The following is a 17612-nucleotide window of genomic DNA, read 5'->3' on the forward strand; positions in this document are numbered from 1 at the left end:
TATCATTACAAAATTGGTATGTATTTTATTATTATTGTAAAAGTTGTAAATATTTATCATTACAAAAGTTGTATGTACTTTATCATTACAAATGTTGTATGTATTTTATCATTATAAAAGTTGTATGTATTTTATAATTACAAAACTTGTATTTATCATTACATAATTCAACTAAAAAAAATATGTAAAATATCTAAAAATAAGTGTGTTTGAACAACGTCGTTTACCTCGCCAGAACACACTGATTGCCATATTTTTAGAAACATTGTTTCGCTCTAGCAGTCAGCAACTAGTTATTGATATCAAACAGAACCATACAATGTGTCCGAAAAACAAAAGTAAGGTTCAGTTGTTTGTACTGGTCGACCGATCTACCTCCGTAAATTGATTGGTATAAAACAAACAGAATCGGACGACCGAATTGTTTTTTTACGCAAATAACGTGGACGAAATTTCCATAAACAACCAATCTACACGAAGGGATCACTCTCCTAGGGGAACAACCGCTTCGACAGAGAACTGCTCGAAAAGGAGCAAATAAACCAGCGTGACTTACGATTTCCACGATCGATAACGTACACGATCGTACGTGTGCACGCATGTGATGCACGGGTTAGATCGTGTGTGAACGATTCAACCGCGCTCGCATGGGGACTCACGGGAAAATGGAGGCATAAGAGGAGCCAGAATGGGATTTGGTGAATTAGGACCGGTCAACAGAGCCAACCGCTAATTGGATACCACTTGCTTTTACACCTTCTATGTTCTGCCAGTCGGAAACACGTGCTGAATTTGCGTATTCGATATGCCTATATAGGACTGATTTAATTTTCGAATTAAACACGCTTTTAAATTAACAATAGTAAAGGATCAACTAATGTGTGCAATCAATAACTTTGATAACATAATCAGGAATGTTGGCTTTACATGTTTGTAACAACCTGTGCCATGGTAATTCTGCAGGCCTTCAGTAATGTAAACAATTAAACACTCAAGTTTTTCAGGAATTTATTTTCCACAACATGTACAATTAACATGTACAATTTCTAGTAAAATACAATAGAGTCTTGATGCAATTAAACGCAGCACGATATTCAGGTTTAATAAATTAACAGCTTTGGAAAACCGGTTACAAGCTCCCTCAAGCTACATTATCGTAAATAATACATAGCCTCCTCTCGCTTTACCCGGTATTATTACTCTCTGATAACAATGGAACAGCATCTACTATCAATCATTTCCAGAACGCATGCATGAAATTTAGCAAATGTTAACCGCTCCTGTTGCATTCGATGCAAATATCGCTTTTCAGGGTATATAGACTGTAACTCTTAAATTCAATGATTGTGGGTTCGTTATTAACATGCTGTGAATGGGATATTATTGAGTCAACAGTTTTTCAATATTTGATAACGTTGGATCGATAATTTATTGTATCAATTTTAGACTCCATTTCAGTCAATGATTTTTGAAATCAATTTTAGACTCCATTTCAGTCAATGATTTTTGAAATCAATTTTAGACTCCATTTTAGTCAATGATTTTTGAAGTCAATTTTAGACTTGATTTTAGTTAATAAATTTTTGAAGTCAATTTTAGACTTGATTTTAGTCAATAATTTTTGAAGACAGTTTGCGAAGTCAATGATGCTATTAGGAGAAAGAAAGACAAGGTTAACAGCAACTGTTGATCGTGAAGAAACATATTAAAGGAGCAAACACACGGTAGACAAAGAAGTTGTACAGCAAACAAATTTTGATTCGTTCACACCTGTGTTCACACAGCGAAAGGTGTTGATCGAGTTAACGCAAAAGTGCCGCGAAGCTTGTTTGCACGGTTTGAAAGGTTTTCAATTGCCACTCAAGAATGCATTACGTGAAGGGGAGACTTCTCCTCTATTCTCCTGTAATTTTCCTCTGTTCCCGTACGTTTTTCATTCGGTTTCCGCGTGTCTGGTAAACCGTGCCAACTCTTTCATCGCGTCTCAACGGTTTCTCCTTCGCGCGAAAACGTATCCTTTGTTTTCGCGCAAGCGAACCGGCAAACAATCGCTCCACGTCCGACCGAATATTCTCGCAGATAATTGAAATTTACGCGGCTACGGTATTGGCATCTATTTACTTGCATTAATCCCTAATCGTTTCCAAGCCGAATTGGCAGGTAGCCACTAGCTGGTCAGTTGACGGCTGACCAATTTGATGAAACCCGTGAGATGTCAGACCCGAATCAATCTTCATCCTCGAGAGCAATTAGTGCTCGCCGCGGATAGGTGTACGTGGATCCATTTCATCGGACGTGTCTTCGTAGATTATAATTAACCGACGTTTCAGCGTACAGCGAACAACCGTATATTTGAAGATAAACTATATTTGCAATATTAACACTACAGAGAGCAAAATAATTTGGTAAGCGTTAACCTACCAAGCGTCGAATTATCACGTGCCGAATTACCACACGTCGAATTACCACGCGTGGAATTACTACGCGTTGAAATACCATGCGTGGTGTTACCATGCGTAGAGTTACTACGCGTCGAAATACCACGCGTGGAATTATTACGCGTGGAGTTACCATGCGTGGAGTTACTACGCGTCGAAATACCACGCGTGGAATTACTACGCGTTGAAATACCACGCGTGGAGTTACTACGCGTTGAAATACCACGCGTGGAGTTACCATGCGTGGAATTACTACGCGTCGAAATACCACGTGTGAAATTATTACGCGTGGAGTTACCATGCGTCGAATTACCACACGTCGAATCAGCACGCGTGGAATTACTACGCGTCGAAATACCACGCGTGGAATTACTACGCGTCGAAATACCACGCGTGGAATTACTACGCATTGAAATACCATGCGTGGAGTTACTACGCGTTGAAATACCACGCGTGGAATTTCTACGCGTCGAAATACCACGCGTGGAATTACTACGCGTCGAAATATCACGCGTGGAATTACTACGCGTCGAAATACCACGCGTCGAATTACCAAGCGTTAACTCACCACGCGTCGATGTACCACGCATTTATATCGCCACGTCTTTGTCGTCTTTGCGTCTTTGTCAGTTTCAAATTACAGACAATTTCACAAAGTTCGCCCACCTACGGTTAATTACTCTACCAAGATTGAACGTCTAGAAATTTGTAAATGCAGCGTTTCCTTTGAAATACTCAAAATCGGTGGAGCGACAAGCAGAGCAGACAATGCGTCTTTTTGGCAGCGGCATTAAGAAGAAAATGGAAAGTCCGTAGGCAAAAGCAGATATTCAGCGGACCATTCGTCGACGGAGCGGCAAAAGCATGACTTGGCCCCGACGAGAACAACGCTTGTGAATTTAGAGCTTGTCAAGATGGCGGCCTAATTAGGAGGAACGTGGCTTAAATATGAATGTTGGACGGAGAAAGAGGACGGCTGCTCGTTGAGAAAAAGGGACAAAACTAAAGGAGGCAAGGGTTGCGTGCAATCAGCCAGTTTCTTCTTTCTTTTCTTTTCTTTCTACTCCTTGTGTTCGTTGCGCAAGAAAAACCGTATCATTGTTCCCCCGTGTTGCGCATAATGCGTTGTAGCCGATAGATAATACTGGCCTTGTAACCTCGATTCGGTTAAATTACGTTCGGAAACGGGAAAAACGGGACCTTATCTTTCTGCTGACTTGTTTCGGACGCTTATTGTATTTTAACGATCGCGCTAAATTTATGACTTTCATGTGAATTTACGTTCGAGGTATTTTATTCTGTTGATGAAATTTTCTATTCGAAATATTCTGCACTTGGACCTAGGTGATCTAAGTCACCTAATTCATCTAAGTTATCTAAAAATATCTTATCTAACTTCATAATTTAAATAATCACTACTTTATTCGAGCCATCGACTCTTAGAGTTTACTCTGTCATTTAGTCTTTAAATAAAATTCAGACAAAATTAACAAAAGCGTAAACATTAAAATTCCTCCTGTATTTACATCGTTCGAAAGACCGTACGAAAGGAAGTTACAAAATGTAAAAACATGTGCGAGCTTCTGCAAATGATCGTTAAGCGAAGGACGGCAATAGAGAGAAGGTAAGAAGATCTCGAAATCACAGGTACTTTAAGTATCTTTCTCGATGTGCATCCAACAGGAGTTAATGATGTTGCGCAACAACGTTTTAACGCGACGGTGAAGGCTTGTTAATGAGCTTCGTCGTTAAGCACAGACACGTTGGAAATCATTGTGTATCGACATTCGGTGTATTTTCCTCGAAACTCTTGCAAGTACGTGTTCTCTCATTGATGAACAACCATTGTGCAAAGTGTCATTAACTTCCTTGTTTTGTTTCTTCCTTATTGACATTTCTTTTTGGTACTCGATGAGTATCTAATCTTTCTGATTTTTTTTAAATGTTGCATTATGAAATTCATAGAAAATTTTATCAAGTTTGGAATTGTTACTTTAAGTGTATTGTGAAGTATAATTTTTGTAATACGATAATAAGTTGTTTGTTAGGGCGTCGCAGTAGAAATGTACGTATGTAATCAGACACATTGGAAGTATTACCTTCTAATTTTTTTTTATATAATTACTTCAACTCTTCGCCATTGCAGTACTTTTTTCATAATATAGAAGTATTATTTCAATAGAATTTTTGTAAGAAAACAGGGAGTTTGTAGTAGTTCTTACTGGCGCAGTAGAATAACACTATATAGTCAGACATGAAGCTATAACTTCATATTAGCACTTTAATTGTTAAGGGAAGATTTTTCTCATAATACGTCAATTTCATCTACAATGTACAAGTGTTATTTCAACACAATTTTCATACAAAATTACTTAACTATATAAAGACAATTTGAAAAGAATTTTAATAAAAAGAAAGGGAGTTCATAGTAGCTGTCGCAGTAGAAAAAGACGTACATAGTCAGACACACAGTAATTATCAACGCAGATAAAATTCAAAATAACTTCCCGCACTCCTCGAAAAAGTAACAGCAAATTTATATCTTCTTCAATATCGTTAACAGTCGATTAGGTTAGCAAAGGGAATATTTCGCTCCGAGAGTATTCGCATTTTCTCGAGAGGGAACTCGAGCATAGGAGTCGAAGAAATTATTGCTCAGTCGTTCGTGGGTACGTAATGCGTCGCGACGAGTTGAAGATAACCACGAATACTCTGGTAGAATTGGACCGCGATGGTCTGCCACGCAAGCATTCTGCCGCTTTCGAGTTCAGATTAATACGATCCTACGTCGAGACGTCGACCGACGTCCTCGATGCTGCATCGGGGAGCATGATAGGGAAACTAAACCGGGACTCGGTGTAAACTACGATTTGCATTCGGAACAATGTTCGAGTTCGGGTCAATTCTGCCCACACCCCTGTGTGTCCAGAAATTCGAAGCTTCGCTCGCGTATTTACGAAATGGTCCAACTTACCCTACTGTATTATTGAACGATCCCGAACAGACGGTCCGAATATCGTGGTCAGTTATCGACGTCGAATATTGCGCTCGCCATCACGGACCCGCACTCTTTGCAGAATATATTCCGAAGAAACTGTAGTTATCCGGTGCTTGTCGAATCTGAGGATTTTCTTCGAGTACGTGCGAAAGACGGAGATTCGGAACATTTGAATAAGCAGCTTCGAATCGATTTTTCATTCTGATATATGATTTACAATGTGACGGGGACTTGGAAATTTCTCCTAAGTTGCTTGTTGTATTATGACTATCAACGAGGAGTCGACACGCAAGTAATTAGAGAAGATAAGCAGAGCTTAGCAAACTTTGATGAACAGGGACGCATAAAATTGGTGCTTTATCATGATTTATTTACTCGTAATTGTTTGCCGAAGCTTCTAAGTCCATTATCAAATTTCAAAGCCTGAAATTTTGAAGCTTACGAAATTTTGAAGTGCTTTCAGTAATTTCAAAGTTGCAAATTTTCAAACTAAAGTCGACCTAATTACGATTCGAATACTGGGTCTTCATCGACAAGCCAGCTAATAATATTGCAACTTGGTATATAGTAATAATTTCTCAGGGAAGTCCTTTCACGGAAATGACGTCGTCTTAACAAGGACGATGAAAGGGCTCGTTAAGTGGCGCGTGTTCCCGACTTCAGAAGTTGCTCCGACGAATGCTATTTACACGTGTCATCCTCGAAATATTGCCCTCGTACAGTGGCCACTCTGTTTTCCCTTATAACACGCCCCGTCGTCACTCGTTCTCACTCGAACACCCTCTGTTTAATTAATGGACCTTTCGAAACATGCCACCGCCGACTGTGTGCCACTCTTCTTTCTGTGTTCGGAACAGCACGCAAGAAGCACGTACGCGTTGAATCTGTCCTCGATGTCGCTATTAAAGTGCGTTTACAAGGTAGTATAGTTACATGAGATAGTATAGTTCGCATGTCAGGAGGTTAGTCCTTACACAATAGCAAAGAAAATGTAATTACAAGAGGTTAAGAGGAAAAATATATTTCTAGGTTTACACATATTTTTAGCAAAGAGATACAGTTGCTTGTAGCTGTCACACACAGTGACTTGGTGGAAAAATAAGAAAAATAAGTACATTTATATTTTTTAGTTTAATATATTTCGTGTTGTGGGTACAAAGTAGTTACTGACTAGGTAGATACCTTAGAAAGGTCTGTAACTACTTGTCTGACCACTGGGCTGAGTTGTTCTGTTACTACTTGTCTGATCAGTAGGCTGATCTGTCTGTTACTACTTGTCTGACCAGTAGGCTGATCTGTCTGTTACTACTTGTCTGACCAGTAGGCTGATCTGTCTGTTCCTACTTGTCTGACTACTAGGCTGACCTGTTCTGTGACTACTTGTCTGACCACTTGATTGATCTTTTACCTAACTACTTGCCTGGCCATTGAGCTGATCTGTTCTAAGACTACTTGTCTGACCACATGGCTGATCTGTTCTATGACTACTTGTTTGACAACTTTGTTGACTTGATACCTATCTACTTGTCTGACCACTTGATTGATCTTTTACCTAACTACTTGTCTGGCCATAGAACTGATCTGTTCTAAGACTACTTGTCTGACTACCTGACTAGCCTTCTACCTAACTACTTGTCTGACCACTAGGTTGGTCTTTTATCTATCTACTTGTCTGATCACTTGACTGATCTGTTCTATGACTACTTGTCTGACTACCTGGCTAGTCAGCTACCTAACTACTTGTCTGCCCACTAGGCTAATTTTTTACCGAGCTACTTATCCAGCCACATGTTTGACCCTTCATAACTCTTCGTAACTCTTTGTTTGATCATCTAACTGACCTACCACCTGACTACTGTTCACTTGATCTGTCTACTTCTCTTTCTCAGCAACTTTGACCATTCCCTTGATTACTTATCCAACCGCACCCTAGTGGTTCAACCCCAAAGTATAATAAAGTACGCAGTAAAGTTGGATATGTCAATATTTTTTGCCCAGTACCGCCATAAAAATCCTCACCCTCGTTATCTTGGCAACCCTTGTCATTCTTTATGACACTATGACAGTCTCCTTAATTATGACCTTTGTATACTTTTTGTCCCTCGCAATGGAACTCTATCATTCAGTATTTTGCCTATCTGCACGGTAACGAAGGTAATTTTCCAGCAGATATCACATATTTATACGTCGGTATCGGAAGGTTAATTGACCACGAGTTCGTTAATTAACGTCGGGGTTAATTGCACTCTTCAAGAGTAAAATGCACCGGTTGATTAAGAAAAACATGGCTGATACTCCGTTTTATGGTGCATGATGAACTACGAGAGTCGGTAAACTTGAAACTGAGCCTCTAATGGACCGCAATTAGTACACTGATCAACATGTAACGGCAGTCGTTGCTAATTACGGGTATCATATTTTGTGGTATCGGGTTGCGTTCGATATGCAACCGTGTAGCTTCGAACAAATACAAAATGATGCATTTAATATGACGAAATTAGTTATCCAAATTATTTGCTCCAGAAAATTTCAACAAAAATAGTGGACTGACAGTCACAAAAATATGAACACATACTTTCTCTATGAACGGTTTTAAATTGTCATCGAAATTTTTGAGCTAAAATTTCAGCACTAAAATTTTGTCTTGGTATTCGAATATTCAAGAATAATCGAGGTTGTCGTTTTCCAATTAAATATGAAAGAGCGGAGAATCCAATAAAGCTCGTAGAGACCCGTTGACCAGATGGATTTAAACGGTCCCCTATTTTTACAAAGAGAACGAAACTTTTCAGCCGAATGTAACACGCGAATAGTTACCGAAAAGCTTCGCACCTCCATCTGTTGCCACGCTAATTGCGAATGGCTGTCAGCGCGAAATGTCCACGTCGAATGAAATATGAGGCACAGTTTCGGTCTAGAAAGGTGGTACGTAAATTGCTTCTCGTCATTTATTCATTGACTCAATTGCCTGCGAGGCTTTTAAAAAATAAAGTTAAAAAGCACACGATGAACCGCTTCGATTGCCCTAATTAATTGGGAATTTCATCTATTTGCCTGAGATAAATAACGTGCTCCGTGTTGACAACTGCTCGATATTTACGTTGATCATGTTTAATTCGATTTGTATTTTCAACTACGGAACAATATTCGGAGGCTGTATATTTTATCGCTTAATTGGGCTACTGAGGAATTGTTAACTTTCAGAATTTTATAATCAAAGAAGCAAGTTTGTAAGTTTGGGAATTTGGGATTGGGAGGCTTGGAGATTTATTTATGAAGGTTCAATATTGCGGAGTACTGAAATTTTAGATCTGTGAAATTTGAGAATTTGAGAATTTGAGAATTTGGAAATTTTTGATTTTTGGACTTGAGGATTTTATAATTTTAAGTGGGACTTTGGGATTTTGGAAAATTGAATTTTTGCAACTTTCAAATTTCGGGACTGGGAATTACAGAATCTTGAGACTTGAAACTTAAAAGTTTCCAACCTTCTCAACTCAGAGACTTTAGAATATTGAAAGATACAAAAATAATCACATTCCTAACCATATTTCAACCTAATTATTAAAAAATATAAAATGTCAAATTGTAACAAAGTAAATTTATCCAGCAAGCTTTGAAGTACTAAGTGAATTACGTCTGAAATTTCTGTTATAACGTAAAGTCTACTACAATGAAAACACAACGAGATAGTTAAGCGCGAATCTCATAAATCTTAATATTTCGCGATATTAAATCAATTCCTGAAAACTAATTGCCTTCTGAAAGCTTGACGTAGCAAATTAATCATTTCAGGATTTACATTACAAATCCCTCGCCACCGCAATTACAGTGTTTGCATCGAAATTTCAAACGCAACGAATCGACTTTATTTTCAATTATGCAAGCAAATCCGGGATTTCTAAAATGGGTCAGAATCGTCGTTCATTATACACGAGCAATCTTTTATTTGACGCATCAAAGAGGAAAATAAACAATAAAGTTTCTATGAAATTTGAAAATGGATCGATATTGCAAATAACAGATGACATTAATGCTTTTGTTTCCTCTCGATGTCTGTACTGATTGCTTCTGTTATTATTTATATCATCAACACGCTTGTTTATCATATTGTTTGGAATATTGCTGAAAAATTTTCGGATAATACGAGATGGGGCTTTAGGGGAAATTTGTAGAGAAAAAGAGGAGTTAGGGATTTGGGGGTTTAGAGATTTGGGGATTTAGGGGTTTGGGGATTTAGGGAGTTGGGGATTTAGGGAGTTGGGGATTTAGAGATTTGGGGATTTAGGGTGTTGGGAATTTAGGGATTTGGGGATTTAAGGAGTTGGGGATTTAGAAATTTGGGAATTTAGGGATTTGGGGATTTAGGGAGTTGGAAATTTAGAAATTTGGGGGTTTGGGGATTTGGGGATGTAGAGAGTTGGTAATTTAGAAATTTGGGAATTTGTAAATTTGGGGATTTAGGGATTTAGGGATTTAGGGAGTTGGTAATTTAGAAATATGGGAATTTGTAAATTTAGGGGTTTAGAAATTTGGGAATTTGTAAATTTGGGGATTTAGGGATTTGGGAATGTAGGGAGTTGGTAATTTAGAAATTTAGGAATTTGTAAATTTGGGGATTTAAAAATTTGGGAATTGAAGAATTTGGAAATATAAAAATTTGATATTTAAATATGAAAGTGCAGTCATGTGAAAAGCCACCTAAAATCCACAAATGTCCAAATACAAACTTCCCCAAAATCATTATCCAAAAAATTCCTAAATTTCAATATCCAGATACCTCATTTTCCTCACAAGTTATACCTTCGTCAAGCACCAAAATCTTGTTCCCGAAACGATCACTCGTTATGAAAGAATAGTCGTTGGCAAAGTTGTTGAAGTGTACCTATGGATCGGACAGTTAACGAGGCAGCGATCCAACTGAATTTCTATTCTGTTGGAAAGCATTCTGCGTTTCAGGGTAACTCCACTCGGCGATGAATGATCCTCGTGTACCGGGCCGAGCTAACACGCTCGAACACAAACAGCCCTGGGGTCGGCCAATATCTCCAGATTGCACTGCTAGATTTCATTGCGTCGAGATGAACCACTTGAAGAGCACTCGCAACGAACGGGCCACTCGTCCCGATTAGATGAACATGACCCTCCGTGACCACTGCGTTATTATATCCGACCGATAACGAGGCCCTCGTACGTGAAAAGGAGAAGCAAAAGCACAAAGCACCGTCGCTGCAGTATTTGTGCGGCTCTGATCACGTTGCGCTCGCTGGCACGGCATTTTGTCGAATGGTAAAGGATTCAGTCGTGTATCGTTCGTTCGAACGCATCGGCGATAAATGGAGAAAAGGCGGCAGATTAGTCGTATCAATGTCGAGTGTTTGATCACGATCGCTGTATGCTGTTGACGCAGCCCCTGTCGATTGCTGGATTCGTTCGAGTGCATCCTCCATAAATCGAGGAAAGATCGCTGCCACTGACGCTATCGATACACTGAATTCCAAATACGTTTTATGATCGAACTATCAATACTTCATCGCGGAATGATACTTCACCGCGGTCAAACAGTTCGAGTGTTTATATTTTTGATATTGTGTTCTCCTGCTTCTCGCGTATGAGGGTTTTTGGTTATTTAACTGAGTTATCTTTGTTCACTTGCTCTTTTGTAATTGCGCAGGGTGTCAAGAGTATCATACAGCTGTACATGTAGTTTAACTTTGTTAAAATTATGAAGAATGGAGAGAATTTATGTGGCTTCTGAAGCTACAGCAAATCCTGTCAGTTCTTCTGCTTTCAACAACAACAAGAGTTTAGATATTTAGCTTACATGTACGCATGTACATATTCTACAAATGTGTTGACGATCTGGTTCACATGCAGTGCTATTAAATGAACCTCTCCGATCCAAATAACCGTCAAACTACATAATTCCCTCCAACAAAGTTCCATCTACCCGCATAAAAAACTTCCAAATTTCTATTTCAAGTTGCGATCCGACTTGCTCATGAATTCCCAAGAGCTCGAAAAGTCTGAGAATTTCAGTCCACTCTTGGTATTTTTCGCGTGGCAGGACGAGAAAGTTGGGAACGTCTTTAGAATCGTTCTTACCATACTCTACCGTAGACAGCAGAAATCTAGCCGAGGAGGCGGCGACGCACGGTCTTCGGCACACAGAAAGAACTTAAACGTGATTTCTTCGATAGCCACCCAGGAAAGTTCTCTTAAAGATACCGAACGAATCGTCCGTGAAGGGAGCACGAAGAGATCTCACAGCGCGGAAGAAATACGATATAAAATATACCCAAAGTTTCCTTGGTTCCAAGAAGGAAGCTTCTAAATCACGTTTTTCCCGCCCTACTAATCATTTTTCACGGGGACGAAACTGCTCTTATTTGTCTCGCAGCGGCCAAAAACTTCACACGGTAAAAAGCATTGTGCGCTCGTCAAGACGAGGTCGTGATTAATTGTCGCCTCTGCAACTTCTTCGTTTCCCCGCGGAATTACCGCTGGTCCTCTCGTTACTTTCGAAGAAAGGAAACCAGCAAGCCGCGGACCGTCGTCGGTCACAAAGAAGGCCATTACAAACGAAATAGGTCAATTAACTAGATTCGTTTCCTGTACCAAGTATTTCTGCATGACGTAAGATGGAGGTCGTTGAGCTAAGGACACAAGGAACTTGAACTTTCAAGGTGACCTTCGTTCAAAGATATACATTCATCTGACTGAACTAAATTCATGCATATCATCATCATTTGTTAATTGAGACAAGTTTACAGACGGAAGATACATCGTAAGATGCATCAAACTATATCATACTAATGGTAGGAATGTATGGACGTGATATAGTATGGTCGTATATTAACACGATAATGTAAGTCCATTGTTGAACACCGAGTGTTAAATTGCCTTGTACATTGCTATGCGTTATACTGCCATGTGTTATATCGACCCAGGTGCTCTATCGCGATATGTTATATTATCAGGTGTTGTACCATCTCATCGTCCTCTGTTGTATGTTCGTGCGTTGCACTACTCGGGTGTTATAGCTGCTACCTATTATAATTGATACGTGTTGTAACTATCGTGCATTGTAATTCTCTCATGGTTCAATATGAGTGGTAATTCTTTGTATTTCTACACGTTATTATTTTGACACAAGATTTCGCTTCTAGTAACTGTAAAGTGATCGATCGTTACATATTGTAATTACTGTGCGTTGTAATTTTTAGGCGATGGATATCCATGTGTTGCTATTTTCACGTGGTGTGTCTCCACACGTTATAATTCACGTGTGCTGTATTTTCACGCACTTTGATACTCATGTGTTATATTTCCACGCGCTGCAACTTCACGCATTGTATTCGTACGCGCTATAATTCTCACGCATTGCACTTCCATGCGCAGTAATCTAACTCGTTGTATTTCCACGCTCTGTAATTCTCACGCATTGTATCTCCACGCGCTGTAGTTCCACACGTTACAGTTCCACGCATTGCACTTCCATGCGCAGTAGCTCTGCGCATTACACTTCCATGCGCAGTAGCTCCACGCATCGCACTTCCATGCGCAGTAGCTCTGCGCATCACATTTCTCCGCGCTGTAATTCTCACGCGTTATAATTCTCATGCTTCATGATTACTACACTGTATTTTTCACATTTGCACAATACGTTTTACCCACCTCTGCCACATAATTTCTATTCACATCAAATTACAATAAAAAATGTACCTCGAAATTCCCTCGTACGACCCCTATCGTTCAACTCCCTCATCTCTATACCTTTCAAAATCCTATTCGAATTTCGAGTACTCGCATGACCGATTTTACGACCGCCCTATATGGTTTCTAGCAACCATACCTGGGGAGATACAGAGATGGAAGCGAATCGTTGAGGGCGAACGAGATGAGGAACGGCAGGAGCTCGACGTCACGAGGGCACCCGTCGAGCTTCACCACAGAAGGTCGAGTGTAAGTGTGTCCGTGTGTACGAGAGAGAGATCTCGGCTTAATTGGGGACGAGAGGAGGCTCGTAATTTCACGTCGCGACGCAAGGACACCGGTGCCCAGGCGCCAGTAATTTGTAATCCGTATGCTCAGACGCCGACTACGCCCCTGACACGCCAAGATCATGGTATTAACGGGGACGAAATCACGCGTGGTATCGCATAACCGAGCTGCTCGAATCGTGATACAGCGTGGAATCGATCGTGTTCGATTTCGGTCACGAAATTAGCGGATTTCGATCTCCGCCATTTCGCATTCTGCGCATACGCGCGTTGTTTACCTTGCTCTGATTTTTTGCGTGGAAACGCGATTGATAAAGTTTTGTTTTCTGTATCGACAACAGTTTTCGAGCAACGCCACGAACGTGTCGCGAGATAGAACGTTCGATGGATTAATTCGTTTACACGAGAGATTCTGTGCGAATGAAAAATCGGTTTCGTCGAGTTTCCAAGCGTTAAATTGAACACCAAGGGCGTCGGTAATTAAGAGGGGTTGATAAGATTGAAAGAGCATTGTCGTCGACGCGATTGATGAACGTTGCCGGCGGACAATAATGGCGATTGAATTGCTTCTACTTTTTTTTACTTTTCGTGCCTTCATGTTGGGTGTTTATTGCTTTCGTGACGGATGACGTACCTGTGCGTCATTGAACATCGCCGGTAAATAAATGGGATTATTCACGGATGAATTGTTGCGAATCCATCCGTTACATCATTGGAAGCTTAGTAACTCGACAGATGCATACACATACAAATATTGGAGCAGTAACATAAATCTTCTTTTCGACGTTACATAAAAGGAAAGTTCCTATAAACTTCTGCGTTACATCAGAAGGAAAAATTGCACAATAATTCTGCACTTTCGAGATTCGTAAACTCCCTTCCAAACCCTTCAGTCTAAAATCCCTTTGTTTCTTATTGTTAGCTACAAAATACGTAGATCGCAGAAAATCGAAATTGAGTTCTCGAGTTCGAGTGCAGCTTTTTCCAATTTACAGAAACGCGTACTAGAGCTGCATTCGATTATGTATACAATCTTCTGAGTGTGTACGAACAGATACGAATCTGTATTAAAGTAGCGGATTACGGTTTTCCTCTCGAAAGTGAACTAGTTTCGACGTCTGTTCAATTTCGCGCAAGAACTAAGCTCCAGAATCTCCCGGAGCTTCCCGGCTCCCTTTAAGAATCACTTTTCGTTACGAACACACGCGAATGGTAATTAAGAAACGGACTGCAAATAAAACTTTCCGATCTCCAGATACCAATGATTTCACGATACGCTATTGAAACTTCTCGAGACGTTTTCATTTCTGCTGATTCGCTCGAACCAATATTTCGGACTTGTGCAATTTTCGTTCGTATCTCTCCAACTCGAACAAACTCTTCCATATTTACAATGTCGCGCGGAAAGAAAATTTTTCCTATCAAATTTCCCGCACGACTCTCGGGAAATCAAATTTAGAACATTCGATCAGTTTAACACGTCGAGGAACATTCATAGGCAGACATTAAAAACGAGGTCACCTTTCTATTCAATGTATTAGTATGTCATTGTTAACAAGAGTCATCAAATGTTTTTTTCATTTACTTTTTGTGTAAATAATTTAATGAAATGAATTTATAGTGACGGTCATACGTGACCAATATGGCGGTCGACGTATTAAAAGGTTATGTTACCAAGGTTTAAAAATATTGAAATTTTTTCTCTGTCTCTTTAATATCAAGTTGGTTAAAAATTATGTTATTAAAAATATAACCAAAATGTGATATCGTGAACGATGGCCTAAATGTTTCATACTGAATCCTATAGCCAAAGTTATAGCAAAGGACATAACCTAAAAGTTCGGCCGTAAATCGTATAGCACAAAAGTTATACTGTAGACGATATACTGAAATAGTTATGTCGTAAACACTATAAGCAGAAAGTTATATCATAAACAACACAGTGGAAAATTTATGTCGTAAACAATATAACCAAAAATTAATATAACCAAACTAATATAACCAAATAATAAAAATGTTATTTTTGTCAGTAGATGAAACTTATCTTTGTGTACCATTTCAACAAATACCTTTGATTTTCCATTTCACAAAAAAAGAGTTTTCAGTGTCCATTAATCCTGAAATCTCTGAAGTCAGACATGCATTTTAGGCTTTAATAGAGAAGTTTCTGAAAAAGTTGATCGATAGCCCATGCGCAGCGAAGATTAATGTGGGTCCGATGGTGTATCTGCATTAAGACGTGAGTAATAGTCGTGGCCACAGCCAGCAGATCTTTGCTGATACGGAAACGCGTCGCGAACGGAAACGTGCCGATGTATGCGCGGGCATGCACGAGGATCGATTCGACAAACCGGGCACAGAGCTTCTTATCGTGAACCACGCTCTATGCCAGTTTCTGTCCGCCATTGCTACTGACAGTTTGCTTTTGAATTCAGGCCAAAGCTATGCTCTTGCTGCGTATTTGCAGGAGCGTTCGATGAAAATCTCGAGTGCGTTCCGGCCGATCGATACCTTTGATCACGATAATATGCTGCGAGGGAAACGCGAACTTCTGTGCGTTAATGAATGCGGATGATTTGTTTGAGGGTGTTCCACTTTGATGCTGAAAACAAATCTTCTTGCATGTATATAATGTGGGTTAAAAATGTTACCGATTATCTTATCTCGTGATTTATTTTTAGGAAATTTAATATTCAAGTACTGGTTAGTTTTCAAGTACTAGATGCAGCAAAATAATAAATGCTAATACATGAGTATAAAGTATACACATGTTGAGTATAAAGTATACTCATGTTGTATAAAAGAACATGTATGTTGAACTGAATAAAGGTGAGACATTATATGAATATCTGGTATGGAAGTTATAATTGCACACACAAGTGTTCATCTTAAAATTCCATTAAACCAATTAGTCTATTATACAAGTATAACTAATAATGTTGGTATAACAATTATACCAGTATAACAATTATATTATAGCGTATAAGTATACTCATGTTGTATAATGGCGCATACATGTCGAACTGAATAAGGATGAATTATATGAACATCTGGCAGGGAAGTTATAATTGCACACATCAGTGTTTACCTTAAACTTCCATTAAACGAATTGGTCTATTATACAAGTATAATACTAATGATATTAGTATAGCAATCATACCTGTATAACAATTATATTATAGTATATAATAATGCTAGTATATAAACCTTGAGTAATATTTAGATCGCAAGTTGTAGTCCAAAAATAGTTCGCCACAGATCATAATGAAAGATCCAAAAAGGGTCGAAACAGGGGAGAAAAAAAGCTGATACGGATGCCCGATGTTAAGTCGCGAGAATAGAAACAGCCGAGATGATGGTAGCGGAATGCTTGAGGGATAAACGTTCAGCTCCAAGATAGGATCAAACGAAACGCGGGGTTGAAACGTTACATCCACCCCAAAGTTGCTTCTTCCTTCCTCTCGTCGGCCTATGCACTTCCTTCCGATTCTCCTACTCCGTTTCCCGCACCCTATTCCGCTCCTTATGCTTCCAGAAATCAGATATCGACTTTTCCAACTTCAATCGGGATTTTCTTACGATCGACCATTCTCTGACGCTTCGATCTTATTGGTCTTCTCGTATTCTTTTCAACTTTTTGTTCGATCACGTTTAAGAAGGGAATTAAAATTAATACGAATGGTGACTTGTAACTGCAATGACATACTTAATCGTTTCTGTTTTCAATTAAATTTTTTTGAAGAAGATAAAAATGTCTACATGGTAAATAGAATTCACTAATTCCACCCCTGTAATGTCTGTTTTAAAAATCGATAACAATAAAAGATAACTATTATTTAATATATTTAATGAAAGATACAGTTATTTACACTGGTTGCAACTAATTTGTACGAACTAAAATTTTGTCTAGAATAACCCTTATATATAAATTAAATTTTCTGCTTAATAACCTCCAATAACATAATATTAAGGTTACTTAAAATTTCTTATATCTCTTATATGTGACGATACATGATTTTCACATGGTCCATAGCGGAACACATAAAGAAATGGGCCACAACCGATAAATAAAGTACATAAGTTCCAAATATTCTGAAAAATTGTATCGCAAGGGGGTAACACGGTAACACAGCGATTCTTCAATACGATTTCGGTGGAAGCTAGGAGAGAATT

The 17612-nt window shown here is 39.1% G+C and overlaps 1 protein-coding gene across 18 annotated transcripts in view; it reads right to left on the reverse strand.

Moving 5' to 3' along the window:
• The window catches only part of rg (A kinase anchor protein rugose), a 395524-nt gene that overhangs the window by 154567 nt on the left and 223345 nt on the right, over window positions 1–17612 (reverse strand). The window lies entirely within an intron of this gene.

This window comes from Megachile rotundata, chromosome 5 (genome assembly GCF_050947335.1).
Source record: "Megachile rotundata isolate GNS110a chromosome 5, iyMegRotu1, whole genome shotgun sequence".
Taxonomy (NCBI): Eukaryota; Metazoa; Arthropoda; class Insecta; order Hymenoptera; family Megachilidae; genus Megachile; species Megachile rotundata.